This window comes from Triturus cristatus, chromosome 5_1 (assembly GCF_964204655.1).
Source record: "Triturus cristatus chromosome 5_1, aTriCri1.1, whole genome shotgun sequence".
Lineage (NCBI taxonomy): Eukaryota > Metazoa > Chordata > Amphibia > Caudata > Salamandridae > Triturus > Triturus cristatus.
The window spans coordinates 175464750-175475009 of record NC_140587.1 but is presented as its reverse complement, the minus strand read 5'-3'; the positions used below and the strand labels follow the sequence as shown (position 1 = coordinate 175475009).

The 10260-nt window shown below is 51.8% G+C and overlaps 1 pseudogene; it reads left to right on the top strand.

Moving 5' to 3' along the window:
• Positions 1–4908: 4908 nt before the first annotated feature.
• Positions 4909–9576, top strand: LOC146830585 (uncharacterized; annotated as a pseudogene).
• The last annotated feature ends 684 nt before the right edge of the window (positions 9577–10260 follow it).

The window sequence follows — 10260 nt, the reverse complement described above, 5'->3', positions numbered from 1 at the left end:
CCGTCTTGTCCGAGTTCAGTTTCAGGCGGCTGGTCGTCATCCACTCGGCTACCTCTTTCATCCCTTCGTGCAGGTTGGCTCTGGCGGCGGCGGGGTCGTTGGTCAGGGAGAGGATCAGCTGGGTGTCGTCGGCGTAGGAGATTATGCTGAGGTTGTGTTTGCGTACGATGGCCGCGAGGGGGCTCATGTAGACGTTGAAGAGGGTGGGGCTCAGAGATGATCCTTGGGGGACGCCGCAGATGACTTCGGTGGCCTCTGACTTGTACGGTGGTAGGCGGACTCTCTGTGTTCTCCCGTCGAGGAAGGAGATGATCCATTCCAGCGCCTTGTCCTGGATTCCGACGTTGCTGAGGCGCCGTACTAGGGTGCGGTGGCAGACCGTGTCGAATGCCGCGGAGAGGTCCAGGAGGATGAGGGCCGCTGTTTCTCCGTTGTCCATCAGGGCTCGGATGTCATCGGTGGCGGCGATGAGGGCGGTCTCGGTGCTGTGGTTGGCTCGGAAGCCGGACTGTGAGGGGTCGAGGGATCCGTTCGTCTCGAGGAAAGCGGCCATCTGCTTGTTGACGGTCTTCTCGATGACTTTGGCTGGAAACGGGAGGAGCGAGATGGGGCGGTAATTCTTGAGGTCGGTGGGGTCCGCTGTTGGTTTCTTGAGTAGAGCGCTGAGTTCGGCTGAGGTGTATTGCATGTTTGCACTATGATATGGCAATTAAAAGACGTAGTACAAGGTTGGCATTTTAAGAGGCTGGATCTTAGTACAAGATCTCGATCTCGGCGTATGCATACAAATCTAATTTGGAACTACAAACCCCATGGATCCGCGTACGTAACTAACGTTATGACGTATACGGATATGCGCCTAGGACGGTCGTCCTACCAATTTGTCTCCATGACAACTCACGGGTTTAAATACACGGTCCCTTCGCTTTTCAAAACGCGAAAGCCGGGGACCGGAGCCAAGTAGGTGTGCATGCGGGGCAGGACTTTTGATGAAGTAAGTCATAGTCTGGCAACTTCCAACTCGATCGCTAAGTACTTTTGTCCTTCGTTTCTCTAAACGAGGAATACGAGGGAGATGTACTTTTCGAGGTTAGACAATAACCACTCGCCATATTTGTTTCCCTTAACCATCTGGGGTCATGAATGTAGGGTTTGACTATAAAGCTACCCCTAGATGCTTAACGATCCCCTGAGACACAGAAACCATCCAAGAATTGGGTAAGGGACTAAGATTTTATTGTTTATTATTTTTTCGCACAGAATCAGGAGGGATAAATCATAAATACAACATGATTACGATTATCGCTATTCTTTGCACTAACACTGTATGAATGTGGAATGAATGTGAGGCATGGAGTGTTACACTAGTATAAGCATAGACATACTGACACAAATCAAGATCAGTTATTGAGTACCATAGCCACCCCACCAATCATCTGTCACTTAATAGTATTATATGATGACAAGCACGTGAGTGGCACTAGTTTGAAAGCAATTGATTACCACTATGTCATAGACACATATTGGCACCAGTGGTTTATTAATTAGTTCCAGAGCACGCAATGTGGGACGAAGTCTGGAAGAAAAACATTGACATTACTATAAAATGTATGTTGTTTTTGTCTTTTCGTTTTTCTCTGTTGTCTGTCTTTTCTTTACAGATGGAGTACTACCCATGATTGGTAAATCATCAATCATTGTTACAAGGAGCAGCTACTCTGCCCTTGAATCGCATACAGGATAGGGAAACCCCCTTATATCCTGGCTCCTAGGGAGGCCAAAACCTAGCCCTGATGAAAGTCCAGGACCCATAAGGCCAGAATAGGACTGAAACATGTTGGCACTAGGGTCTTAGGACCATAAGACTCCTTATAAGACCCAACCTTTATTTTTTAGTTACCCAAACAGACCCAAGAATAAAGGGAAACCGGGGATCTGTTTGAGGTATTTTAATTTATTCAGCCCCCCAGGTCACCAACTTCTACCAAGAGCTCCCAATACTGTGGTTGAGCCCACCCCGACTTTTAGGCGTCGGGGTGACCCGATGATGAAGCATGACACCACTAGGGTGTGTGAGGGTAAATAAACAAAAAGGAAGACTTTTCCTTGCTCACCTGTTGGTGAAGACGTAGGTATTTACTCTAATTAGATCCTTCACATCTCTCCCCACTAACGTGCACCAATATCAACCACGGTTGATCCGTTAGAGTAATTTAAGTGAGTAATTGATTATATTATAGGAGGAGTTACTCTAACTTGATATCCTCTCTACCCCTCCAGGTAAAGAAAAAAAGTGTTTTTCGAATTTACCTTTAAAGTGAATATAGGGGAGTGATCTTTCCCATGCCTCCCAAGCTGGTCTGACCACCTGGTATGGGTGGCTCTTACCACAGTGGTGTCGCTGCTTGTACGATTCTATTTCAGCGTAGCCTGCAGTTGAGGGAAGGCGGGGGCCGACAGAGCCACCCACAGTTCGGCCACACCACTGGCACCGGTTGGGCATCTCAGGCAGGTCTTCCCATTCCCAGCTCGTTCACTGTCCGCCTGACGTTTTGCCTTGGTGCTCACATGCGCCGCTTTCTTTGCCGATTATGTAGCAGGGGAGGTAGCCTCACCCGTGCTGGGTCCACCGTCTTGTAGTGGCTGTTTCACACTTCGGATGCTCTGTCCCAGCGGCAGCTAGATGATATGAGCGTCCACCATCTTGGGATCTACCGGGGCGCAGCGTGCTTGAGTTTACTGCACCGGAGAAATAGTTCTACAGGTTTCACTGGCGTTAAGTAGTGCCGGCAGGTTTCCGATAACATTTCATTCCAATATTTCCTTTGGCCTCCAACATATGAGCAGGATATTATTGTGTAGGCCTCCTGAGCAGCAAGAGCCTCACGCAAGTGCAGCCATCTTGCCTGTGCGCCCTCTAGCGCCCTCGTGTTAGATAAAGTTCCTTGTGAGTAATGTAAGCTGGGGTTGATTTGCCTAGAGCCTGCATAGAAAATTGTTTTCCTGTACTTGAATCATGTTTTGCCCCATAATGGTGCCCATACAAAGAAGTGGAGAAGTGTGGCTCAATGGTTAGAGGGGCAGACCTCGATGCAGAGCACTGGTCTGGGACCAGGGTTTGATTCCCGTCGCGGCAGGGTCTCGGGCTATAAATTCCGCGGACTGGATATTCTCGCCTCAGTGCCTATTCTAATCATGGGTCCCACGCTGCAACTCTGGGCAATAGCTTGCTTAATCTCCACAATGGCCCCCCCGCGGCGGGATGCCTGGCTTTCACCTTGGGGATGCCCATTACGGGTTATCTCACAGGGAAAAACTAGGAAGGGTTCCCAAGGCAAGCGCCAAGATGCCCAAGGGTAGTTGAGCGCTATATAAGAACATATAATAATAATAATAATAATAATACAGGGTAGCTGGAAGGCATATACGTTTATATATTTTCACAATTTCTCTAATGGGTTTGCTGCCTATTTGGACAAATCTAAACACTGCTTCAGAAGCACTGATGAATTTTACATTTGTAGTTTTAGCGTGTGGTCACCAATGTTCTTCCTGCAAAAATAGGATACCCAGATAATTGAACGTCTTCACTTGCTCTAGTTTGTGTCCTGCTGCGAAATATGTTTTGCCCTTGTTTTTCCTCCTGCCACAGACCATAGTGTATGTTTTTGTTAGATTCAGTTTTAGGTCTCTGCCCTCCATAAAGGTTAAAAACTGCTAATCAAAAGCTGAAGGCCGTTTGCTATTCGAGACTACAAACACCTTGTCAACTGGATATAATAAAATGGGGGTGATGCATGAGCCTATTCTGGGTGCATCTGCCTTTACCTCCTGTAATAGACCATCCACAACGGGACAAGGATGCATCCCTGTCTGATTCCTCATGTTACCCAATTTGTCTGTGCATTTCCTATTTTTCCGAAAATATGCAGCAGCTGTTAGAGATAGTGTGACGAGGGGGAGGCGGTGAAGGACCCCGGGGGCACCAGGCCGCTACTGCCGGTACTGACTCTACTCACGCCCAGGAGGAGGGGCTTGAAGGACCCAAAAGCGCCAGAAGTGAACACAGAAAGGAGAGACCGGGAGGAGCAGCGCGAGGAGCGGAGCAAGGAGCAGAGTGAGACGAGGAGCGAAGGAGAGACAACGGCAGAAACCCGAGGCTACGCCGGGAAGTGCCCCGAGGAAGGTCCCAAGGACAAGGCTGCCGGGACCCAGAAGCCGGGTCCCGGCTTCAGGCAAGTAGCGGATAAGACCGGGAGGGCCCTCGTGGGTTGGTGGCACGTCCACATGTCTTGCTCAGGACTATAGACCCCCCCCCCCCGTAAGGTAAAGAAGGGACAGAGTAGGGGCGGGCTTTCACCCATCTCCAGCGGGACTCGCCTGACGATAAGGGTCCGGGGACGACAGAACGTTAAAAGCCCATGCCTTAGAGGGAACAGAGAAGGGTAACTATAATATACAGTATCCCTCTAGACCTATATTACTTTGATTAGCGTGGGTTCACATAGAGAAAACAGGGAAGGGTAACCCCAAACACCTCTAAGCCGGTAGGGAGGAAAGGACGGATACTAATCACCCGCTGTTTCTTTTTCTCTGAGGTGATGCCTGGCAGGACCACGCCCAAGGAACCGAGCGGCAGCGACGCTGAGAGGCTAAAGACGGCGGAAGAGCCCAGCGGCAACGCAAAAGACCCCTCCCAACCAGAGATTGCCCTTTCTGGATCCCTTGTCCTGTAACCTTGGACAGCTGTCCGGGGAAACAGTAAAATCACAAATCAAACCCCAGCAGTAGACTCCTCTGATCTGTGGGGAGGGAGCGTGACAGTGGTGTCAGAAGTGGGATCCAGGACCGATCCACCACGCCCGACTACTCGTGCCCCTGGTCACGGTGGAACGCTCCCATACCACCATGTCGCAGCCCATAGGCTTGACCGACATGCTGGCCCAATTGGCCGAAGGACAACGCCATTTGCAACTGGTCGTGGAAGCCCACTCTACGGAAGCCAAAAAGGACAGGGAGATGTTACAAGAGGCCCTACAAGCCCAAGTGGGACTCTTGGTACAGAATCAAGCCGTCCATGATACTGCTATCCAGAAATTGACGGACACTATTGCCAGCACCAAGGTACATCCAAATGTCCCCAGCTCCATACTACAAAAATACAGAACCGGCGAGGATCCGGACTTCTTTTTTACCAACTTTCGAGCGGGTGGCGAGCACGGCCCAGTGGCCTATGGAATGATGGGGCCAATACATCGCCCCCCTACTGTCCGGCGAGATCCAAACGGCCTACCAAGCCGCTAACCCCTCTGGTACCACGCCCTATGATATTATTAAAAAAAACATTCTGGAACGCCTCGGCTGCGATCAGGAGCAGTATTGTAGTCGGTTTCGAAAGGAAAAATGGCAACCCCAAGACAACCCCCGAGCGTTTTACTACCGGATACAGGACCTAGGGACTCAGTGGCTTCAGCCCCATACGAGTAGCAAGGAAGAGATAGTGGACAAGGTACTGTTGGAGCAATATATCGACGGTCTCCCCCCATTGACCAGGGCCTGGGTTAAACAACATCCCAACCTAACCGTACCCCACACTATAGAACTAGCCTGTGCCCACCACCGGTCACCAGAAGCCCGACCCTTCACCCCCAGAATTCCCACCTCCATCATACACCGCTGGAGGGCAACCGTCCCTAGCCCTGTTCCCTCAACCCCGCGCCCTCTTCTTGATCCCAGACTCATGCCTCGATCGGAAGGGAAAGGCGGTATTCAGGGACCCCAGTGTTTTCATTGTGCGGAATGGGGCCACATCTCCCGCAACTGTCCACAGAAGCCCGCTACAATCGAACCCATGGAAGTCGGATACACCAAAGGCAGGGTGCTATGGGCCGGAGAGGGTGAAGCGGCCTATCGCTTGACCCTTAAGGTGAATCAGACCGATATCCGGGTCCTCGTTGACTCGGGGTGTCGTCATTCAGTGATAACGCAGGAACGAGTACAGGCCCATCAATGGCTAGAAGGGGAAGGAGTGGTCATTACGTGTGTACACGGGGACCAGAAACGCTATCCTGTGGCTAGAGTAACCCTGGAATACGGAGAACAGATAGCCACGATCCGAGTAGGGGTCATTCCACACCTGGTCGAGGACATGATCATAGGAACTGATTACGAGGACTTCTCTGCTCTCTTATCCAGGGCGATAGAGGAAAGAGAGACCAACGGTGGCTTATGGAAGCCCCGTTGTCAACTGTAGACCTAGAGCCGGGGGTGTGCAAGACAAGGAAAACACGTCGAGAAAAGAGAGAGCAAAACCGGATCACGGTGTTACACGGCCAAGCTAACCCCCCTTCTACCCCCTCGGATGCGGAGGAAGAACCAGGACCTACCGGCAGCTTTAGGGCCGAACAAAGGGAGGATCCAACACTGGGACATGCATGGGCCCGGGCAATAGACGACAAAGACGATCAGGTAGGCCCCTGTTTTGTGATATCAAAAGGGTTACTATATAGAAAAATAACGAAACCCGATGGACCACTCCGACAGCTCCTGGTACCCCTACCGTTTCGCACTCAGGTTCTCTACTTAGCCCATAACCAGGCGGGAGGGGGTCACTATGGTAAAGAGAAAACGGAGGAATACCTCTTACGCCGATTTTATTGGCCCGGAGTCTTCTCCGACATAAGGCGGTACTGCGGCGCCTGCGCCAGATGCCAGATGTCCAACCCCCCTCACATACCCAAAGCCCCATTATACCCTCTTCCAGTGATCGACGTCCCTTTTTCCCGGGTGGGAATGGACTTGGTCGGTCCCCTTATCACCTCGGCCTGGGGGTATCAGTACATCCTGGTACTAGTCGATTATGCGACCCGGTACCCGGAGGCCTTTCCCCTTACCAGTATGTCCACGAACAGCGTCGCCCAAGCCATGTTGACCTTCTTCAGCAGGGTGGGGTTCCCCAAAGAACTACTCACTGACCAGGGGACCCCGTTTATGTCAAAATTGATGGCTCAGATCTGCTCCCTGCTAGGGGTACGCCAAATACACACCTCTGTCTACCACCCCCAAACAGACGGCCTGGTAGAAAGATACAACCAGACCATAAAGACCATCCTGAAAAAAACAGTGTCAGAGACGGGACGGGACTGGGACCGACAACTACCACTAACATTGTCCACAATCCGAACACATACCCAGTCCTCCACGGGTTTTAGTCCCTTTGAATTGGTTTTCGGGAAGAAGCCCAGGACCCTAGTAGACATGGCAGCCGAAAGGCGGGAAGAAGAGGAGGACGAGAACAGGGCTCTACTCGACTATGCGACACAGCTAAAAGATAAGCTTTCTTCTCTCTGGGACAGGGTGAGGCACAATATAGAAGCAGCCCAACAGAAACAAAAAAAGCATTACGACCGACAAACCGTTCTTCGACAGTTCACGGTGGGTGACAGGGTCTTACTCCTCCTTCCCTCTTCTGACAACAAATTTCTGGCCCGCTGGCAGGGCCCTTACGTTGTGCTTGCCCAAGTCACATCCGTCACTTATCGCGTAGCCGTACCCCACTCAGGAAAAAGGGGACAAATATATCACGTTAACCTGCTAAAGAAATGGATCGCTGATCCCGATGACAGGACCCAAACCCCTACAAACCTGTTTATTACTGACAGCAAACCACTAGAGATACCCTTTCCCGAGGCAGGTAACACCCAAAACGATAGGGACATCCCCAAAGGGTCCTGCTTGACACCAGTACAAAAAACCGACCTCCAGTCCCTTCTCGACTCCTATTCAGATATATTTTCGGCCAAACCCGGGACAACTCACCTCGTCCAACACGATATCCTGACAGAGGGGGCCAGCCCGATCCGACAAAGGCCTCATAGGATCCCCGAGGCTAGACTACAAATAGTAGAAAAAGAGGTAGTGGATATGTTGGGGAGCGGAATCATCGTGCCTGCCCACAGCCCTTGGTGTTCCCCTATTGTACTGGTCCCAAAACCCCAACGGCACAGTACGCTTCTGTGTAGACTTTAGGCGCCTTAACAGCGTCTCCCGCTTTGACTCATACCCCATGCCCCGTGTCGATGAACTCATAGAGAGGTTAGGGACGGCCCGATACATTAGCACGTTGGACTTAACCAAGGGATACTGGCAAATCATGCTCACGCCTCAGGCCCAAGAGAAAACAGTGTTCGCCACCCCCTCAGGCTTATATCACTTCCGGGTCCTCCCCTTCGACCTCCACGGAGCCCCTGCCACCTTCCAGCGCCTCATGGACATTGTGCTTAGACCCCATCAAGAATTTGCTGCCGCATACTTAGACGACATAGTAATCTTCAGCGCCTCACGGGGGGACCACCTTAAACACCTTCAGGCCCTCTTTTCCAGTCTCCGGGAGGCGGGACTGACTGCCAATCCGGAAAAATGCATGCTCGTCACTGACAATGTTTGCTATCTCGGCTACCATATACAAAACGGACAGATCCGACCCCAGATAGATAAGGTCAGGACCATTTCAACCTTAGAGAAACCAACCACAAAAAGGGGCATCAGGGCGTTCCTGGGACTAGTGGGCTACTATAGGAGATTCATCCCCCACTTCGCTGAAGAGGCAGCCCCTCTCACGGACATGTTAAAGAAGACAGTCATTAATACCTTCACCACATGGACCCCAAAACAAACCCACAGTTTTGAACGCCTCAAAACGAGACTTTGCAACAATCCAGTGCTCACATGCCCCGACTTTACAAGCCCGTTCACATTGCAGACAGACGCATCAGACCGGGGCTGGGGGCAGTCCTATCACAACCAACTCCATCAGGTGAGCTCCACCCAGTGGTATACCTTAGCCGCAAACTGGTACCCAGGGAACTCAAGTATTCTACCATGGAAAAGGAGTGCTTGGCCATCCGCTGGGCAGTCCAAGACTTACAGTACTACCTACTGGGTCATCCTTTCACCCTCCTGACAGACCATGCTCCCCTTGTCTGGCTGGCAAGACATAAAGACACTAACCCTCGCATCCTCCAATGGTTCTTAGCTTTGCAGCCTTTCTCTTTCCAGGTATCACATCGGCCCGGAACTTCACAAACCAACGTGGACTATCTCTCCCGCAGCCCGGTGGACACATGGCCCGAACGGCCATGCCTGGAGGGAAGGCACAGTGACGAGGGGGAGGCGGTGAAGGACCCCGGGGGCACCAGGCCGCTACTGCCGGTACTGACTCTACTCACGCCCAGGAGGAGGGGCTTGAAGGACCCAAAAGCGCCGAAAGTGAACACAGAAGGGAGAGACCGGGAGGAGCGGAGCGAGGAGCAGCGCGAGGAGCGGAGCGAGGAGCAGAGCGAGGAGCAGCGCGCGGAGCGAGGAGCAGAGCGAGACGAGGAGCGAAGGAGAGACAACGGCAGAAACCCGAAGCTACGCCGGGACGTGCCCCGAGGAAGGTCCCGAGGACGAGGCAGCCGGGACCCAGGAGCCGGGTCCCGGCTTCAGGCAAGTAGCGGAAAAGACCGGGAGGGCACTTGTGGGATGGTGGCACGTCCACATGTCCTGCTCAGGACTATAGACCCACCCCCCCCGTGAGGTAAAGAAGGGACAGAGTAGGGGACGACGGAATGTTAAAAGCCCATGCCTTAGAGGGAACAGGGAAGGGTAACCCCAAACACCTCTAAGCCGAGAGGGAGAAAAGGACGGATACTAATCGCCCGCTGTTTCGTTTTCTCCGAGGGGACGCCTGGCAGGACCACGCCCAAGGAACCGAGCGGCAGCGACGCTGAGAGGCTAAAGACGGTGGAAGAGCCCAGCAGCAACGCAAAAGACCCCTCCCAACCAGAGATTGCCCTTTCTGGATCCCTTGTCCTGTACCCTTGGACAGCTGTCCGTGGAAACAATAAAACCACAAATCAAACCCCAGCAGTAGACTCCTCTGATCTGTGGGGCGGGAGCGTGACAGATGGATACAATTGTGAAAGGTGGCATATGATATCTGCTGGAGCTCCATGCCTACTAAGGTCTGCCACAGTTTTTGATGGTTCACTAAGTAAAATGCACTGTTCAAGTCTGTGAAGCAAAGATTGATGTGCCCCTGGAGAGCCAATGTATATTTACTTATTATTAAGTGCAAATTAATGCTCTGTTCTACTGTCCCAATTTCCTTTCCAAAACCATATTGGCAGTCTGTCAGTGTGTGATTTGCCTGAGCCCATGTTTCCAACCTGCCTAATATTACCTGCCCATTTTTTTTTTTTACCAAAGAATCTAGTAATG